Source organism: Schistocerca serialis, chromosome 7, assembly GCF_023864345.2.
Source record: "Schistocerca serialis cubense isolate TAMUIC-IGC-003099 chromosome 7, iqSchSeri2.2, whole genome shotgun sequence".
NCBI lineage: Eukaryota > Metazoa > Arthropoda > Insecta > Orthoptera > Acrididae > Schistocerca > Schistocerca serialis.
In genome coordinates, this window is record NC_064644.1 from 260,046,288 (window position 1) to 260,062,237 (window position 15,950).

The window sequence follows — 15,950 nt, forward strand, 5'->3', positions numbered from 1 at the left end:
CCAAGAACAACGACCAGGAAGGCTGAGTGAAGTGACGCTACTCCACAACAGAGCTCGCCTGCATTCCGCTAGACTGGAAAAAAAGAACACTATACAGGACTTGGGATGGGAAGTCATTTCGCGCCCACCTTATTCATCTGATCCTAAGGCCTCATATTTTCACCTTTGCCGCTCTCTATCAAACAATCTTCGAGAAACATCCATTCTCGACGAAAGGCACTTCCACGAGTCGAAATGAGGGGCTGTTGTAAATAGTGAAGGCGAATATTTTATTGAAGACTAAAGTCTCTGTTATGTGTAATGGTGTGTTTATTAAAATTTATGGAGAAACGCTGCAAGCTTATGCACCAACCCATTAAATGTCATTTCAATTAATTGGATCCCTTTCTTTGTTAGTTGACCTTACAGAAGCACTCTTGTACATCGATTACTGAGTACAAAATGATGAATACGGCTACTATCAACAACAACTATGTTCCACCAGTACGTCAGCTGATGACCTCTCTAATATATCGTTGCGGTTCTTTATTTCTTATTTATTTCTCAATCAACTATTTCCCGAACAACTTTAAGCAAAACAGAAGCTTAATGAGAATTCTGAAGAGAAGAAAACCCAGACTGCAATGTCTTATAGTTTGCTATTTCGGCCTTGCCAAATACGTTTCTTTTGATTTTATTAAGAGTATTCTTGAATAAATTTTAATGAGATTCACAAACCGCGTCAAAGTCGAGTGGATGAAATGAAAGCAGCAGGATTTATAAAAACAGTACGACTTAAAGAAAAGCGAGGTCTCCGTGAACTCGAGGGAGAGTACAGCCGCTATACATGATATTCAGGCTCCCCACAGAGGAGACGACAACCAACCATAATGTCGCAAAGCGAAGTGCACGTTCTGGGGACCCTTCTGGGTTAGCAAAAGAAAAGTCGAGTGCCGTACTCCCTAATGAGCTTTTGGGGACAAGGCGGCGTTGCCGTATAGGCGGCGCGCTCGTGGAGTGCAGCCTATCGATGTCAAGAGAGTTTCTTAATCACGCGGATTCCTACACTACTGGCCATTAAAATTGCTACACCAAGAAGAAATGAGGATGATAAACGGGTATTCATTGGACAAATATATTATACTAGAACTGACATGTGATTAATTGTCACGCAAATTGCGGGCATAGATTCTGAGAAATCAGTACCCATAACAACCACCTCTGGCCGTAATAACGGCCTTGATACGCCTGGGCATTGAGTCAAACAGAGCTTGGATGGCGTGTACAGGTACAGCTGCCCATGCAGCTTCAATACCATACCGCAGTTTATCAAGAGTAGTGACTGGCGTATTGTGACGAGCCAGTTGCTCGGCCACCATTGACCAGACGTTTTCAATTGGTGAGAGATCTGGAGAATGTACTGGCCAGGGCAGCAGTCGAACATTTTCTGTAACCAGAAAGGCCCGTACAGGACCTGCAACATGCGGTCGTGCATTATCCTGCTGAAATGTAGGGTTTCGCAGGGATCGAATGAAGGGTACAGCCACGGGTCGTAACACATCGGAAATGTAACGTCCACTGTTCAAAGTGCCGTCAATGGACCGAAACGTGTAACCAATGGCACCCCATACCATCACGCCGGGTGATACGCCAGCATCACACGCTTCCAATGTGCGTTCACCGCGATGTCACCAAACACGGAGGCGACGATCATGATGCTGTAAACAGAACCTGGATTCATCCGAAAACATGACGTTTTACCATTCGTGCACCCAGGTTCGTCGTTGAGTACACCATCGCAGGCGCTCCTGTCTGTGATGCAGCATCAAGGGTAACCGCAGCCATGGTCTCTGAGCTGATAGTCCATGCTGCTGGAGACGTCGTCGAACTGTTCATGGAGATGGTTGTTGTCTTGCAAACGTCCCGATCTGTTGACTCAGGGATCGAGACGTGGCTGCACGATTCGTTACAGCCATGTGTATAAGGTGCCTGTCATCTCGACTGCTAGTGACACGAGGCCGTTGGGATCCAGCACGGCGTTCCGTATTACCCTCCTGAACCCCACTGATTCCATATTCTGTCAACTGTCATTGAATCTCGACCAACGCGTGCAGCAGTGTCGCGATACGATAAACCACAATCGCGATAGGCTACAATCCGACCTTTATCAATGTCGGAAACGTGATGGTACGCATTTCTCCTCCTTACACGAAGCATCACAACAACGTTTCACTAGGCAACGCCGGTCAACTGCTGTTTGTGTATGAGAAATAGGTTGGAAACTTTCCTCATGTCAGCACGTTGTAGGTGTCGCCACCGGCGCCAACCTTGTGTGAATGCTCTGAAAAGCTAATCATTTACGTATCAGAGCATCTTCTTCCTATCGGTTAAACTTCGCGTCTGTAGCGCTTCATCTTCGTGGTGTAGCAATTTTAATAGCCAGTAGTGTATATCCTCTTACAGTGCAACGTGCGTGTATTAAGACACAGTGACACAAAAGAAGTAGACTAGCACATAACCTTACTCTTCTCGAGTAGCTGCAAGACAGCCTCTGAGTTTAAATATCCGAATTGTAGGACGAATCATTATCACTAGTGTCGCAAACTTCACAACATTAACTGATACGTGGCGCCGTTGGCGCCAGTCGCTTCTCTCTGTATTCATGTAAGATCTCTTTGATCGCTTTTCGCTTACTTAAGCGCACGACGCTTTAGGGAGAGGCTGGTTTTGGTCGGTTTGTTGGTGTTCCTGTCTGCAGTGCGGTTGTCGGCTGTCGCTCTTGCGCATGCTCTGCCTCTTTCTGTCACGTGGGCACTGGGGCTGCGGACGGAGGCGTGCGTGCCGTCGGTGAGTGTGTACTGCGTCTAGTGAGAGGGCGACCGTCTCGTCTGTGCTGTTAAACGACGTGACAGAATTTCTGGTCCGTCAGTGATGAAGTTTTAAATAGAGGAAGGTCAGAACCGGTAGCATCATTATAAACTTCGCTATTTGCAACGTGATTATATGGTGAACATTTTAATTATTAATTTACAAAGCGAATAGCGACAGCCTTGTCGCAATGTAGTCGATGTTTTCTGAAGTGCTGTTGTGTACAGTATACTGCAGAACCGTGGCATCGAGTAAAAGTGAACGTAACCTAGTTCTGTCCCATGTGTGTGAGTGCGATAGAAAAATTGTGTGGGAGTAATTTGTATACACCACTATTTCATGTTAGTAGGAAGTGCTGAATGTGAATGGCTTGTGACTCCTTTGTGGCCGTATTCCTGTTTTCATATTTTTCTAATGTTTGCTACTCTGGATACTTTCCAGTTGCTGTGTGGTTTTATGTTGTCGTTTCCGTGGTATAATCAGCGGTGCGCGTCGTCCATTATAGCTGGTCGTTTAACTGAAGATGACACCATGGCTACGGCCAGTTTGAATTGTAACCGATAGCGCGGTCGCTGTGTTTGTCAGTAGACTCCAATTTACGGTGAATTTAAGCTGAGTGTCTGATAATTGGTTGCTGGTGACGCCGAGGCGTCCGTCTTTCCTTCTTCACTGCTCCTTTCAGCTTTCATTCAGAGAGAGAGTTGTAGTTTCCAAGCACCTCCGATGTGCCATTACTTGTCACTGAAATTTTGTAATACCTGAAAGATGCCTTTCATTGTGCTGCGTTTTGTTATACCATATTCTCAGAGAGAGTGTGAGTTGTTTCTGCTGTTATTTCTTAAAAGGTATCCTGCTTCTGTGAGAGTTTTCTCGGTAAACCATTTAATGCGTCACATGGTTCTAAATGTTTATATAAAGAGGGTTTTAAAATTATTTATTGTTTGGGGAGGGCTTTGACACCCGTTGACATTTTGTTTAGTAATGTTTCAAATTCTGGGGCAATTATGTATATTGTTCTGGGATATTGTTAAATAAAATCTGTTATAAATTGCAAGCCAGAGTTTGTGTTTGATTGGTAATTACTGCCTTGTCTTTACTGAGTTGAAGTATCCTTGAGTGTGCGTCCAACGTCTCATAAACGCTGAGAAGAATTTTTGAATTTTACGCATGGTGTTGGAGGACAATTAGTTGGTCACCCTCTGTGCTTCACAAGCACAGCTCCCCCCAAAAAGTTGAAGTCTTGTGAAGATAGGAGACACTGTTTTTGATAAAATCCTATTGGCTAAATTTAGAGAACTGTATTCCAGGAATACTTCATAACAATCCTGTTGCCATCATTGTATGTCTACAGAGGAAGGACAAAGACATGGAAACACTAAAAACACAACATGGTGTAGGGGAAGCGTAGGCCTTTCAAAACAGTTTCTCGTCGTCTCGGAATGGATAAATACAGATCCTATATGGTTTTAAAGCTAGTCTTATGCCATTTTTCCAGCAAAATATTGCTAACCGTGATGGAGATGGGTAGTGTTCACGTACCCTTCTCTCCAAACTAGACCATAAAAGCTAAATAATATGGAGGTATGGTGACTTCCGTGGCCAAGGGAGACGCAACAGTTCATCCTCATGCTCGCAAAACAAGTCTTAGATAACGCGAGCTGTGTGAACCGGGACCATGTCGTCTTTGAAAACAGCATCACCATTGGGGAACGAGCACTGTACCATGCGATGCACCTGATGAGCCCTTTTGAATGTATAATCACAGTTAAACTGTCAAAGAGCGTTGAATTGAAGACATTTATATTAGAAAGCCAAGGCACACCGCCTCCGTAGCCGAGCTGACAAGTTACGGTGCCTAAGAAAAGCTGTGAAAGAAAAAAAAAAAAGAAAAAAAAAACAACTTTTCCAAGAAGTGTTTGATTCATTTTGTCTGAAATAATATTGAGTTGTTATTAAGAAAACAAGGGTTCTTTATGTATTTCTTTCAATTTCAAGATTGAAGAATTTAGCGTATTACTTTACGGTTGGAGAGAACAGGCAGTGAAGCCAGGCCGCGAAGACAGGATATCGGCGAGCGTAAGGATTGGCTGAAGGGGAGGTAGAAGTGGCTGAGAAGACGTCTTGATTTATTTTAATCATATTCAAATGGAATGAGTTCAGTTTTAGTGGGCACTTGACTTTCACCCTCTCTAAAAGCCCTATCATAGACTACCGAGACAAGAAGCAGATGTGTATATTTAGTTCTTTTGTATTTTTTATTTTTTCTGGCGAGAAACTTATTTAGTTCGCAGAAATGTCGAGGACGACGGATACGTCATTAAACAAGAGAAACAGCAATACTAAATACATAAGGGAAAAAACAAGGGTCTGGTAGCTGGTTCTTTCATAATTATGAGAAGTCGCACTTATAGAACATAAACAGCTGACATAAGAACAAGACAATCATGATAATGTGGGCAAACTGCGAAAGCAAAACTCAGAGAAGGCGAACTCTGAAGCAATCGCTGCGCTGCAATACAAATAGAGAAATGACGTCCATAGTGACGACTCAAACTAAAGCTAAGAAGCTAGGGGAGATGAATAGCGACGGCAGAAACTAAAACTAAGAAGCTAGGGGAGGTGGGAGGCAAAAAAAGGAAAAGATCGCTAAACCACGCATTTGCGTTGGCTCTCGACTCTAAGGTAAGCAGGAACGGGTGCTGTTGATGGATGAAATCTTCACTGCAAGGGTAGGAGAGGAGAGGCGGTGGCATGAAGGTTCTGATCGCCAGTCTTGTTGATGGAGATCCGTTCCCAAGCTCGCCGGCCTCCTTTCTGATACTCGAGCGGAGTACAATGTGTGGCGGCGCCGAGGTTCACCCTCTCTCTTCCTTTCGTCACCATCGTCATACAACGCAGCTCTAATACCGTATGGTTACAGTTCAAGTGCAGCCACTCACAGAGGTCCAGCGTGAGCTGTAATTATTGTAAAGCAGCGAACCTTGGTAAATATGCCAACGTGTTAATTCGGAATCATTGTATGCTAGAAAAAAATTAGTTCCAATTTCAGCCACCAGGTGCAAATGTAGGGCCGTACAGAATCTCGTCGACGTCTCCGGTGCTCGTATTGAACAAATTGTGTAAGCGGCAGTTAATAATAAAAGCAACATTACACCTCTCTCATTTGTTTCGTCTTTTTTGCCCAGCTACCGTTCCTAATCCATTACACATGGAATCATTTCTACATCTACATCTACATGATTACTCTGCAATTCACATTTAAGTGCTTGGCAGAGGGTTCATCGAACCACAATAATGCTATCTCCCTACCATTCCACTCCCGAACAGCGCGCGGGAAAAACGAACACCTAAACCTTTCTGTTCGAGGTCAGATTTCTCTTATTTTATTTTGATTATCATTCCTACCTATGTAGGTTGGGCTCAACAAAATATTTTCGCATTCGGAAGAGAAAGTTGGTGACAGAAATTTCGTAAATAGATCTCGCCGCGACGAAAAACGTCTTTGCTTTAATGACTTCCATCCCAACTCGCGTATCATATCTGCCACACTCTCTCCCCTATTACGCGATAATACAAAACGAGCTGCCCTTTTTTGCACCCTTTCGATGTCCTCCGTCAATCCCACCTGGTAAGGATCCCACACCGCGTAGCAATATTCTAACAGAGGACGAACGAGTGTAGTGTAAGCCGTCTTTTTAGTGGACTTGTTGCATCTTCGAAGCGTCCTGCCAATGAAACGCAACCTTTGGCTCGACTTCCCCACAATATTATCTATGTGGTCTTTCCAACTGAAGTTGTTCGTAATTTTTACACCCAGGTACTTAGTTGAATTGACAGTCTTGAGAATTGTACTATTTACCGAGTAATCGAATTCCAACGGATTTCTTTTGGAACTCATGTGGATCACCTCACACTTATCGTTATTTAGCGTCAACTGCCACCTGCTACACCAAACAGCAATCTTTTCTAAATCGCTTTGCAACTGATACTGGTCTTCGGATGACCTTACTAGACGGTAAATTACAGCATCATCTGCGAACAACCTAAGAGAACTGCTAAGATTGTCACCCAGGTCATTTATATAGATCAGGAACAGCAGAGGTCCCAGGACGCTTCCCTGGGGAACACCTCATATCACTTCAGTTTTACTAGATGATTTGCCGTCTATTACTACGAACTGCGACCTTCCTGACAGGAAATCACGAATCCAGTCGAACAACTGAGACGATACCCCATAGGTCCGCAGCTTGATTAGAAGTCGCTTGTGAGGAACGGTGTCAAAAATTTTCCGGAAATCTAGAAATACGGAATCAACTTGAGATCCCCTGTCGATAGCGGCCATTACTTCGTCCGAATAAAGAGCTAGCTGCGTTGCACAAGAACGATGTTTCCTGAAACCATGCTGATTACGTATCAATAGATCGTTCCCTTCGAGGTGATTCATAATGTTTGAATACAGTATATGCTCCAAAACCCTACTGCAAACCGACGTCAATGATATAGGTCTGTAGTTCGATGGATTACTCCTACTACCCTTCTTAAACACTGGTGCGACCTGCGCAATTTTCCAATCTGTAGGTACAGATCTATCGGTGAGCGAGCGGTTGTATATGATTGCTAAGTAGGGAGTTATTGTATCAGCGTAATCTGAAAGGAACCTAATCGGTATACAATCTGCACCTGAAGACTTGCCCGTATCAAGCGATTTGAGTTGCTTCGCAACCCCTAAGGTATCTACTTCTAAGAAAGTCATGCTAGCAGCTGTTCGTGTTTCAAATTCTGGAATATTCCATTCGTCTTCCCTGGTGAAGGAATTTCGGAAAACTGCGTTCAATAACTCCGCTTTAGCGGCACAATCGTCGGTAACAGTACCATCGTCACTGCGCAGCAAAGGTATTGACTGCGTCTTGCCGCTTGTGTACTTTACATACGACCAGAATTTCTTCGGATTTTCTACCAAATTTCGAGACAATGTTTCGTTGTGGAACCTATTAAAGGCATCTCGCATTGAAGTCCGCGCCAAATTTCACGCGTCTGTAAATTTTAGCCGATCTTCGGAATTTCGCGTTCTTCTGAACTTCGCATACTTTTTCCGTTGCCTCTGCAACAGCGTTCGGACCTGTTTTGTGTACCATGGGGGATCAGTTCCATCTCTTACCAATTTATGAGGTATGAATCTCTCAATTGCTTTTGCTACTATATCTTTGAATTTGAGCCACATCTCGTCTACATTTGCATAGTCAGTTCGGAAGGAATGTAGATTCTCTCTTAGGAAAGCTTCTAGTGACACTATCCGCTTTTTTAAATAAAATTATTTTGCGTTTGTTTCTGGTGGATTTCGGAGAAACGGTATTGAGTCTATCTACAACGACCTCGTGATCACTGCATCAGTCATGATGCTCTCTATTAGTTCTGGATTGTTTGTGGCTATGAGGTCAAGTGTGTTTTCGCAACCATTTACAATTCGCGTGGGTTCGTGGACTAACTGCTCGAAATAATTTTCGGAAAAAGCATTTAGGACAATCTCGGAAGATGTTTTCTGCCTACCACCGGTTTTGAACAAGTATTTTTGCCAACATATCGAGGGAAGGTTGAAGTCCCCACCAACTATAACCGTATGAGTGGGGTATTTATTTGTTACGAGACTTAAATTTTCTCTGAACTGTTCAGCAACTATATCATCGAAGTCTGGGGGTCGGTAGAAGGAGCCAATTACTAAGTTAGTTCGGCTGTTAAGTATAACCTCCACCCATACCAATTCGCACGGAGTATCTACTTCGACTTCACTACATGCGTCTTTCTTGCATTCACAGCGTCAGATTTGCACCTGGTGACCAAAATCCAGCTTAAATGGGTTCCGCATTAACGCATTTAGAATATCTACCAAGCCTCGCTGCCATACGACAGTTACAGCTCACGCTGCACCTCTGTGAGTAGCTGCATTTTAATTACAGTCGCCTGGTACTACACTAGATACGCATACATTACACTCACTTACACTTCACAAATACAAATACTTCACAACTCTAACATATCTGCAGGGAATGAGGCCAATGTGCGCAGAGGAAGAAGACTCTTCTCGCTCTGCAGGTGAGCCTATCTCGTGAGAATTCCTAACCAACAATGCTGTACGACAATTACGTTTACACAACGCTAGGGCGAAGGTTTCTGCAAGTAGTTAAGTAATTTATTGTTCGTTTGTTACCAGGTATGTGTAGTACACTTGAAATTACTCGCAACATGCCGTAATGCACAGCAAAACCAACCAAAATAAAATGGCGTAACCAAATGAATAAAGTGGTACATCGTGCGATAGGGACTGCGGTTATGGCCGAAATAACCGGTTTTCCGTTACATCCTTTTTTTTTAAATTCAAGGCCGGTTTAACCGGACTGCTCACACCACCCAGAATAAAGGATTTTCGGTCTTTCATTCCCATTATTTCCTGTCATAAACATAGAAATCGAACAAAAATTAAAAAATGTTGACACTCTCACTTTCAAGGTACACAGAATCAAAATATTAAATTATACAGGCACATAAAAGAAAGTTTAATGAGTCCATCGTTCACTGCTTTTCTCCAAAAGTGATAAGTGGTTGACAAACTACAATCGCAAGTATCCTCCGATTGATTCTAAGCTTTTGAAACGCTGCTCAAAAATCTCGTAGTTATCAGGGATGACACCACTATTTGGGCATCGCGCATTGGAAGTGCTAAAGATGGGAACTGAGGCTGAAGAACTATTTTTCGTGTTAATTTGTCCGCTTTGAAAGGCTAAAAACGGGGACGTGTTATATAGACACAGGCAGCAGAAAGGGCTGAGATCTGTTGTTATTGCAACTGTGAATGAAGTGTTAAGTGTTAAGTTTTCTTCTTATATTATGTCACGTGATTGTTGTGACACCTCCCGTATTTAATCTCTTACAGCAAATGGAACGTTGTACTTCACTGATGCCGTACTTCTTAAAATACTTCCAGACTAAGGATTGTGCCACTCTGTTAACACAACTGAGGTCCGGCGGCGACAGTGACAGACTACCACACAGACGATACGGGGCACCTCTTGCACCTTACTATTTAATAGGACTCGCCACATGGTAACACGTGCATTCTTGTCTCAGCAGTACCGTAACAATTCTTATGCCTTGTATTTGTTGCTCGTTTCTATTGGCACTGTTATTAAAATAGCTGTGTTCACCTTTCCCATGTTGTATACTAATGCAATATTTCAAAGCAATGCAAATTTTGCGAATAAAAATTACTCATTCTTTACAAAAGATTTATTTAAAAACGAAAAATTTCAGCACTGCTTTTATCGTTAATTCATATTTCGGTGATTTACGCGGTTATTATTAAAAGTTAAAAATACCTGTTATTCAGGACTAAAATGCCTGTATCTGTTTTAAGGTTTCGGTTTTCCCCATCCCTAACGTGCAGTGTTTCATCCGCTGCATTTCAAGAGGAAGTTGATTAGTAGCAGTTCTAATACCGACAGTTTCCCGTAAACCATCATACCAGTTACTCAGTAATATTTAAAGAAAGATGTGTACATCATTTAATTTCTGATCTAATAATCAATTTAGATTTGTTAAAAACTTCATAGGGGATTTCATATGTTCAGTTACGCTGGAAAGAGAAAGAAGAGGTGTCGATAATTTCACCAAGTACAGGAGTATTTGTATTCAAAAGTTCAGATTCGTAACATTATCGGGTATATATCTAATTAAAACAGCCAATATGGCGGCTAAAAGGAAGCGACTGGTGTCAGTTTCGAAAGCAGTTACTTCATTAGAAGCTTACCTTCGCCACGTGCTTGACAGTCTGAACGCGGTCAGTTTGTGGAAAACTTTCCCTTCCGCCGCACATTGAAAACGTTTTTCAAGCTCTTAGTGAGGTGGAGAGAGACGCTGGCACCTCAGTCACGGGAATTTTGGTAACGTGCATATTTAGACAGTGTCATGTTTTTCTCAAATCGAGCCGACAAGACTACGGGCACGTCGCCTCATCCTCCTTTGCTGCCTCCGTTTCGCCTGCACCAAATCGTAGTGCATCCAACTCATTCTGCATAGGACAAAAGAGATGGACAGACTGAAAGTCTCAGCATAGCACTCCACCTCTGTCTGCTAAACAGACCTCGTTAGCAAGTGTTGGCCATGGGACGCCCTGCTAAACCCGCACGACAGGACAGTTAGTTTAAATTGTGGAAAGAGGCCAAAATAAGCGGCTGTCAGCTACACTCGAACATACAACTTTATTTATTTGACCAAACGTTACAAGAGCCAAGGAATTTTTTTTAAAAAAACACAGCATTAATTTTTTTAGAACTTAATACGCCCTGCAATCCCACGCCTTAAGGGCAAGACCGCTTTAATCAAAAATCGGCTGAAAGCCATTAACTTAAAACTCGAACCAAAGTCAGAAATTTAAAAGGCAGTAGGTCTTATCTTAAATCAGTTCTTTAATCAGGCTGAAGGCCCAAACAATCTGACACCTTAAGAGCAAACAACTTTAATTCAAATTCGGCTGAAGGCCCATCACATAAGAGCTAACAAAATTAAATTTTTAAAAAGGCCAAAGGCCTTACTTAAAACAGTTCTTTAAATTAGGCTGAAGGCCCAAACAATCTTACGCATTCAGGGCAAAACAATCTTAATTTAAACATCGGTTAAAAGCCATACAAATACAAACAACAAGAACAGATAAGGAAAGGCAGCACACGCAACGGCTCTCAGAAGTTTCCGAGGGTCGACCTGGAATTCAATCATTAACGCTCGCTTAGGTGAGACAGGCAGTCGGCCCAACTATTGTCGATCCGACGACAACCCAACCGACAGACAGTCAAAGGACCCACCAACAAGCTAACAATAGGGAGTTCAATAGAACTGCGTAAAAGGTATTGGCGCTCACAACCAATTATACATTGAGCTGTCAAACTACACACCGTGCCGAACAGCAACAACACGATGAGGATATACACTGCCTGAATTTACGTCAACGGCCAGGGCAGGTAACCGGAACGTTAACGGCCACAAGGCAGAAGATTCCGCTGGTGCACTTCAATTCAAAATTAACAAGTACAGTTAAACTCCACCGGAAGGTGGCTAAAGCTAAAATTTGCCAGCTTGAAAACACACGTTATTGCTCGCGGGAATGTCCCAACAGCCAACAACGAATTCTAGACGACACAATGTGGACAGTCGTTACTTACTGGTAGATTAAGTCAGAACTCAACTTTCGTGTCCAGGATCGGTGAGCCACGGACCTCGTAACAACGGTAACAGCGCCACACACTCCGTCCGCGCGTGGACGCTGTCAGCGGGCTGGGCCAAACAACGTGCCGCGGAGATTTCCTCGTTGCTCCACGCCAACTGACCAACTGCCCAGGTCCGGAAACGGTGAAAGAAATATACGTCGGCCGATGAGACGACCAACCGAACGACCAAGCAACGGTCGTCCCGCTCCAATCTCCCTCCGTCGGACAGTTCATGTGTGTCCAACTGACCTGCTGGTCCATCTCCAACTGACTGCCAGACACACAACGACCCGAAAATCCTATCGGTCGCTACAGAGATGGTACGACAGTGCACTTATCGATAAGCGCTGCTGCTCACGAACAAGTAGGGCAGGAAGTTAGTGACGCGAGTAAATGGAATAAGAAAACGAGGCAGCAGTACCGTAATAGAAGATGCCAAACAGTAGCCCGCATCTCGTGGTCGTGCGGTAGCGTTCTCGCTTCCCACGCCCGGGTTCCCGGGTTCGATTCCCGGCGGGGTCAGGGATTTTCTCTGCCTCGTGATGGCTGGGTGTTGTGTGATGTCCTTAAGTTAGTTAGGTTTAAGTAGTTCTAAGTTCTAGGGGACTGATGACCATAGATGTTAAGTCCCATAGTGCTCAGAGCCATTTTTTTTTATGACAAACAGTAAATGGCATGAACACGAGCCGTGCACGGCTCAGGCGAACTGATGAAATTAAGTATTCGTCGCTGCATTAAGCTACGCGCTACAGGATATCAACTGTTACCATCAACGCCGCAAGGTTATTGGTAATCCAACGTCGCCGGCGCTGCCGCAACGCCGGATGCCGCTTCTTTCTCTCGACTACTCGCTGCCATCCCAGGGTGAACTTATGTCTGGTGTTCAGTTGTCCACAATTCCCATCCTCCGAAAGCTCTCTTGGTCTTAGGAATATTTCCTTAATCCTCCGACCACGAAAATTATTCACAAAGTGCGTTAAGCTGTGTTCTTCAAGTTAGTAACAAGCTAGTGTCACAAACCACGATTTTTGTGATCGATACCTTACCTGCAAGAGGGACAGATCCTATGCTGAATAGTTGATTAATTTTCTGTAGAAGGCTCGCAAGAATCGAATGAGGCAATGCCTGTTCTGTACAGTTGATAGTGCTAAATTTTGTCTGTGATTTATTTTCTATGCAATGCTCGTCGTTTTTAAACAATACAACTGTACTAGCCGGTTGCCAAATGCCAACTGTTTAGCAGATAAACACAAGTGTCAGCTTACCGAGCACGTAGAGAACCATAGCAGCAGTTAAGCAGATAAAAGCTTCGGATGACACGGTGGTTATGTAGTGCACACGCCTCCAGACTGGAGAAACAGGCATGAATGATTAAGGACGGAGTAATCGAGACAAAAACAAATTAATGACATTCGCTGCCAGTGACCACTGATTTAAATCAATGGGGAGAGTTGACAATTTGTGCCAGACTGGGATTCGAACCCGGGCCTCCTGCTTATTAGGCAGATGAGCTGACCATTGCGCCAACTAAATACAATAGTCATCATACCCACGCGGACTACCCTAACACGCCTCCCGCCAGATCTATATTCTCAACTTTATCACACACGACCGATATACAGGGTGTTACAAAAAGGTACGGCCAAACTTTCAGAAAACATTCCTCACACACAAAGAAAGAAAATATGTTATGTGGACATGTGTCCGGAAACGCTTCCTCTCCATGTTAGAGCTCATTTTATTATTTCTCTTCAAATCACATTAATCATGGAATGGAAACACACAGCAACAGAACGTACCAGCGTGACTTCAAACACTTTGTTACAGGAAATGTTCAAAATGTCCTCCGTTAGCGAGGATACATGCATCCACCCTCCGTCGCATGGAATCCCTGATGCGCTGATGCAGCCCTGGAGAATAGCGTATTGTATCACAGCCGTCCACAATACGAGCACGAAGAGTCTCTACATTTAGTACCGGGCTTGCGTAGACAAGAGCTTTCAAATGCCCCCATAAATGAAAGTCAAGAGGTTTGAGGTTGGTAGAGCGTGGAGGCCATGGAATTGGTCCGCCTCTACCAATCCATTGGTCACCGAATCTGTTGTTGAGAAGCGTACGAGCACTTCGACTGAAATGTGCAGGAGCTCCATCGTGCATGAACCACATGTTGTGTCGTACTTGTAAAGACACATGTTCTAGCAGCACAGGTACAGTATCCCGTATGAAATCATGATAACGTGCTCCATTGAGCGTAGGTGGAAGAACATGGGGCCCAATCAAGACATCACCAACAATGCTTGCCCAAACGTTCACAGAAAATCTGTGTTGATGATGTGATTGCACAACTGCGTGCGGATTCAACATTACCTTCCTTCAATTGGGCCAACTGGCGGTGAATCGAGGAAGTACAGTACATACTGACGAACCTAAAATGACCTCGAACATGGAAATTAAGCGTTTCCGGACACATGCCCATAACATCTTTTCTTGATTTGTGTGTGAGGAATGTTTCCTGAAAGTTTGGCCGCACCTTTTTGTAACACCCTGTAGCGTCCCCTGCCCATTATCCTTATTAGTCGCGGCATTTCGCCGATTCCCATAAGAAGTCGAGCGTGGTGTACATCCGCGCTGAAGTGATCAGCTGGTCGTCCTCGCCGGTGTTCGAAAGTATAGACGCCACATATTTAAAAGAACGAAATGGCAGACCGTATCTCTGTGAATAACTGGGAATCGCATGAGACGTAACCCTCTCGCCCCAACTGGGTTCCGCTACTGCTCACAACCATTCAAGAACACAGCAGAGACTGGCGCGGAAATGTTGCAGCTGTATCAGGTCTCACAGATAACTCCCGTAGTCACCTAGTCACCACATACAAGTCTGGGATGCATCACTATGACTCCAAATGGTTCAAATGGCTCTGAGCACTATGGGACTTAACATCTATGGTCATCAGTCCCCTAGAACTTAGAACTACTTAAACCTAACTAACCTAAGGACATCACACAACTATGACTCCAAGACAAAGAGCAAAGCGAACAGTGAAACACAGGGTATCACTAGAGCTGAAAAGGCGAAGAGCTACCCGACGTTGGAAACTGCGAACAAGAAACCTAGTATTTCGTTCCGGTACGTGGATGATACGTTCGTTTTGAGGCGGCATAGCGGAGAGGAACTGGATCGTCAATTAAAACTTCCGGGCTAAGAGGCCGTGGTCGAACGCTAGAAATTCTTCCATCTGACGTTTCGATGCCAACTGCGCACAACATCTTCCGAGGTGAGCCAACGACTGGCTGCTGGGCCGTGGGGGTCCCGTTTATATAGAGCCCAAAGAGGGCGCCACCACTCGCCACGTGCTGTCGACAGTGAAGCTAATTTTGACTAATGTCATTACTCTCGATCAAAGATAATCAATTGTTACATCGTTGGTAGTTCGATTCCCGGCCAGGTTGGGGATTTTCTCTGCCCGGGGACTAGGTGTTTGTGTTTTCCTCATCATTTAATCATCGTCATCCCCATTCGTGAGACTGGTTAGATTGGGCTGTGTAAAAAATTGGACTCCGTAATAATTGGAACTTTGTACGGGTGCTGAGGACCGCGCAGTTCAGCGCCCCACAAACCAAACATCATCATCATCACATCGTTGGTACGAACTCGACTGCCACATCTTATCAACTTCAAGCCTTCTTCTTTCCTGTTGAAATTAATGTGGTGTTTATTAATCTCTATGGCTTCTCTGTACATACGTGCACAATAACGCGATGTCTTAGCTAGCACACACGTTTCACTAAATTTTATTTCATGATCAACGTCTGTAAAAACATGTTCCGCTACAGACGATTTGTCGATGT